Source organism: Triplophysa dalaica, chromosome 11 (genome assembly GCF_015846415.1).
Source record: "Triplophysa dalaica isolate WHDGS20190420 chromosome 11, ASM1584641v1, whole genome shotgun sequence".
In the NCBI taxonomy this organism is placed as follows: Eukaryota; Metazoa; Chordata; class Actinopteri; order Cypriniformes; family Nemacheilidae; genus Triplophysa; species Triplophysa dalaica.
Genome location: NC_079552.1, coordinates 5,392,736 through 5,397,700, shown reverse-complemented (window position 1 = coordinate 5,397,700; position 4,965 = coordinate 5,392,736). Strand labels below are relative to the sequence as shown.

The window sequence follows — 4,965 nt, the reverse complement described above, 5'->3', positions numbered from 1 at the left end:
ATAATTTGCAGTATTTAATGTGTCTGAATGCTTATAACTTGTGTTTAGACCAAATAAAGTTTATATCCTCCCTTTTATATTTGTTTGTTGACATTTTTTTGTACACGTTTACACAGTAAACATTTCCTTGCAATTTTTACACCAGAATTGTCATGGTTCCGCCATCTTGTCTTGTTTATTCTTGGTCTTGGGGGGGAGTCATGACATAGTCTAACCTTTGTCCTCTGTCCTCCAGACCGGCTTGTGCCACTCCCGCTGCCCCGGGCTGTCTGACATCATCCGTGAACAACGTAGACACGTGGCGGTATGTTTTGATAATTCGCCGCGTGTCCTCCGGTGTTCCGTGTAGCCCCGCCCCCTTGTTTCTCCGCTAGTCTTACATTAGTGTTTTATCTCAATCACCTGTCTCCCTTTAATGTTTAGTCCTGTCACCTGCCCGTCGCTCTCCCTGTGTCATTATCCCTCGTTATTGTTTCCCTTCTTAAACCCTGTGTTTTCCTAGTCCTGTGTCTGTTTATTGTGTGTATTTTTATGGCATCTGTACGTGCGCTTTACTCGCATTGCCATTTTCGTGTGGATTACCTTTTTTCCTGTGGAGTACCATTTCGTGTTTGGATTTATTATTTACTAGCTGTTTTGTTCCCCTCGTGGAAAGTTTTCTGTTTTGTTGTACGTGTCTCTGTTTTGCCCCATCGTGGGTTTTGTTATGTTTATTTAATAAAAGTCTCTGTTACCTTAATCTGCCTGAATCTGGGTTCTGCTCACACACAACCTTGACACTATCACTTGATCTGCACCGGCTTACTTCCACACTCTCCTGCACTCCTACACCCCATCAAGATCCCTGCGTTCAGCAATTGAACTTCCCGCAAATGAACTTCTCGTATTGCCTTCCCATAAGGGCAGTAAATCGCTCTCCCGCTCTTTCTCATTCACAACTCCTTCCTGGTGGAACATTCTTCCTAACTCTGTCCGTTCAACCACATCTCTCACAACATTTAAAAAACTACTTAAAACCCATCTCTTCTGTGAATACTTGACAAACAAATGAAAAAACTACACTAACCCTTTCTCTTAACAGGTAGTGGTCTAGCTTTTGTTGAAACCAGTAACTTTGTATTGGCACCTAATATATTATGGCTCCTGTATGAACTATCGCTTATTGCTCCTAAACTCTTTGTAAGTTGTTAGGATAAAAGCGTCTGCTAAATGTAAATGTAGTCTAAGGTTCTTTGTGGAGAGAGAGGTTGGGCTTTAGAGATCCTCTCACTCTCTCTCTGAGTCTCTTCGGTGTTTCCACCCCTTTTGTCTTGATAGCCTTCCCATTGGTGTTTCATTACCCACAACTGCCCATTGTTAATTATCCTGTGTTTGTTCCCCTTTAAACATCCTCGTTCATTGTTCATTGTTCACTGAACCATGTATCTTGTTTGCTTTGTACCTTGTCAAGTTAGTGTAGTTAGTTGTCGTTCTTATGTTTGTTTTCCTAGTCTAGTAAGTCCGCTTCCTTGTTGTCGTTTATAGTTTATCCTGCCTCGTTTCCTCGTGGGTTTTGTTTTGCCTTGTATTAGTTTTCTATGTTATAATAAATATCTGTTTAAAACCCCTTCATCCCAGTGTCTGCCTGCAATTGGGTTCTTCCTGTCAAACTCCTTGCAAGCCGTGACAAGAATACAACAAACGAGACGTAATATACATAAAAACAACACACAACAGCAAATTTGCACAATGTGCGTAGTGTACAAAAGATAATGACACATAATTTACAAATAAATAAATAAATAGCATCAAATGTACACCAAATGTGCGTAGTGTACAGTGACGGATATGTATTGTTGTATTACAGTAAGACAGTGCTAAAGTTGTGCGTGCTAGTGGGGGATAAAGTGCAGTGCTAATGAGTGGATTGTGGCAACCAAGATTATTATTCGGAGCAATACCTGTTGGAAGGGTAAGCAAATGCCTTTTTTCAAACTCATGCTTTGTATGTTGATGTGTGGACACTAACTGCAACAAAAGTACATGAACAGTGCTTATAATTTGCAGTATTCAATGTGTCTGAATGCTAATAACTTGTGTTTAGACCATATAAATGTAGATCTTCTCTTTTATATTTGTTTGTTTAAGCAAATCATTTAGGAGGCCGGTGTTAACGTCAAGAAAAGAAGCAACAAGATGTATTTTAATACAAAAGTAATAAACACATGAAGTGCAGTTGAAAGTTTAAAACATTGACAAATAATTACTGTATCAATTTGCAAACTGAGCATCAACATTTATATTGCAAAAGTGAGATTATTGGTTACTAACAAACAATATAGGCTACATGATCTCATAGTTCACACAAGGAATGTTTAATCACAAGACAAGAGACAGTAAGTGAGATTATGAAAGTACTTATTTACTTTTTTGGGGGGATTCAAAGTAACTTAGGCAGTGCCGTTGCTAGCCATACTTGCAGCAGCACCCAAGGCGGCCCCCACAGCACCCACTGCGGCTTGACCTGCGACAGAAAGTCCTGCTGCGCCTAAAAGTCAATTGAATAAAAGACATGAGTTGAAATGATTTGACAGTTCTGTGAAAATGGTATAGATATTTAAAATTATACATAATTAATATTGCTGTTTAATATTTGACCTGTGTTTCTCTCTCTGTGCTTTCACTGTGCACGCGGTGCGTGTCTGTCTGTGTGTGTCTGTGTTTCCATCTGTCTGTCTGTCTGTGTGTGTGTATATCGATGTGTGTAACTAAGTATGTTTGCTTATTGTGTGTGTGGAGCGTTTGAGTGTGGATATGACTGTCTTTTGTATTTTCTCCTTTTTCTTGTTTTTACAGGTAAATAACTTTAGTTGATTTGCTTATAGTCAATATGTGTCATATACAGCTGCTTCGTAGCAATGAAAATTGTTAAAAAGCTATATAAATAAAGTTGAGTTGAGTATGCACAAATTTATTTATTTCAAGATTGTAATTTAATGTTAAAGTATTCCAAGCCGATTTTTGACTCACCTGCGGATTGAAGAACTGCTACCACAGATCCAGCTACGACCCCTCCTCCGTTAGCCACAGCTGCAGCTGACATCATGGAGGAGGCAATAGAACTGCAGCAATTCCTCCAGCAGTAAAGCCAGCAGCCGCTATAACTGCAGGAGCTGCAACAACTGCTGCGGCTTTGGTTGGATTGGAAACTTATTTACTTACTGATTTAGATGGAAAAATTAGTACATATTCTTTACTTTTAAGTGACCAAAATAGTTGTTTTTAGAAATTTTACCTGCTCCTACACCTGTCGCGATCATTGTAACTAAAAGATGAATAGATGAGGGGAAAGAATAGTACATTGTAAATAGCTAAATCGCACATTTAAGATTCTATACAGTTACGTTAGAAAGTAGGTCCACTTACAAGGATCCATATCTGTCAAAAGTACCGAAGCAGGATTCTCTTAAACTGGTGCTTGTATAAGAGCTGAGCTGAGCCTTATAAGCTATGGTGGACCTTTATTGAGAAACGAAACTGAAACTCAAAATAAATATAGCCATACCCCAAGACAAACGTATAAGGCATGTTTTTGTAAAGGAGTATGCTGTGCGTATGTTTATTTAAACTAACATGATGTCAAACATTTCACCACAATGTCAAGTAGTACACTAAGATAATTTCATCGATTCTGGGCTCAGCTGACGTTGTCGTGGTCACACTAGCTAGACCTTTCGTTTCATTGACTTTCACTGGATCATCCCAGCAAACATTGGTCCGACGCACATTGTGTCCTTGGCGAAAATAGTCGCGGTAGGACGTCAAAAATCGATAAAAACAAGTGACATAGAACATGTCCTAAAATGCATTCAGGTCATGTGTACATGTCAACAGTTCTCTGGGGTTGCATGTATAATTTTCACTTTGACTTTAGCTACGTGTTATTCTATAAATATTGAATCTGTTTGAAAGGGCGTCTCTAGTGACATCCTCTAGTGGCATTACATGTGCATTTTGAGTCCATCTTGACCCTCTGTAAAATTCTTATGAAGTATGCAAAAGCAATTGTGCTTACACCTTATATAATACTGCAATGATTCATTTGAGCGCTCAATTAGTTTAAAAAATGTTGTGAATAGCTGTACACTGACGTACATTACACGTCACGCAACACAAATTGTTAAAAGCAGGAAATCTTTTTTTTAAATTCTTTTGTATTTATATAAATTAGTTAAATTACCAATTATATTTGCAAAGTGCCTTGTGTGGTCAAGTGATTACAAAGCCAACTGTAGTCCTTATTCGAAAAGTGACGGAGTATTACAAATACTACAGTTGGGTAAGTACATTTTGTATGTGGTTGAGTCTTACTTGACACGAAGGAACTGATAGAAAAAATGCCCACATTGTCAACTTCCATGAAATTTGAGTTTGGCTAAAATAAGCTAGCACGCTAAAAGGTTAAGTTAGTAGGTTAGTAGGACAACATTTTTTAAAGCCTGGCGGGGAAAGAGTTAACGTTGGCTGAGTTTTGTGTCACTGCTTACAAACAGTTACAATTAACATTAAGTTGAGCAAATTCATGCAACTACAGGAACAATAGATCTTTATATTTTCTTACAAACGGAGGTCCGGTCAATAGGTTTTTTGAAAATAAATAAATATTTTATCAATTTAGCCAAGTTGGATATACTGTATAATAAAAGATAGGATCTTTTATCAGGCCATTGATTTTATATTTTTATGTCCATGGTATGTAGGCCCTGTGACTAGGGGAATGCCTTCTTTATAGAAGTCTGATCATTTATATTTGTAAAAAAATAAACTACTGACAACATGCAAAAAGAAAATATAATGTTACAATTATAATGCTCACATAAACAGAAAACAAAGTTATTTTCTAAATTAGCCTTTCCATGCCATTCATAATAATTATATCTTACATCATTTCTCCAAATAGAACATGGGACCCTGCTTGTGAAAAGC

The 4,965-nt window shown here is 37.7% G+C and overlaps 1 pseudogene; it reads right to left on the bottom strand.

Annotated features, from left to right (window-relative positions):
- Window positions 1-2,380: 2,380 nt before the first annotated feature.
- Window positions 2,381-4,965, bottom strand: part of LOC130431958 (nesprin-2-like) — a 6,946-nt pseudogene continuing 4,361 nt past the window's right edge.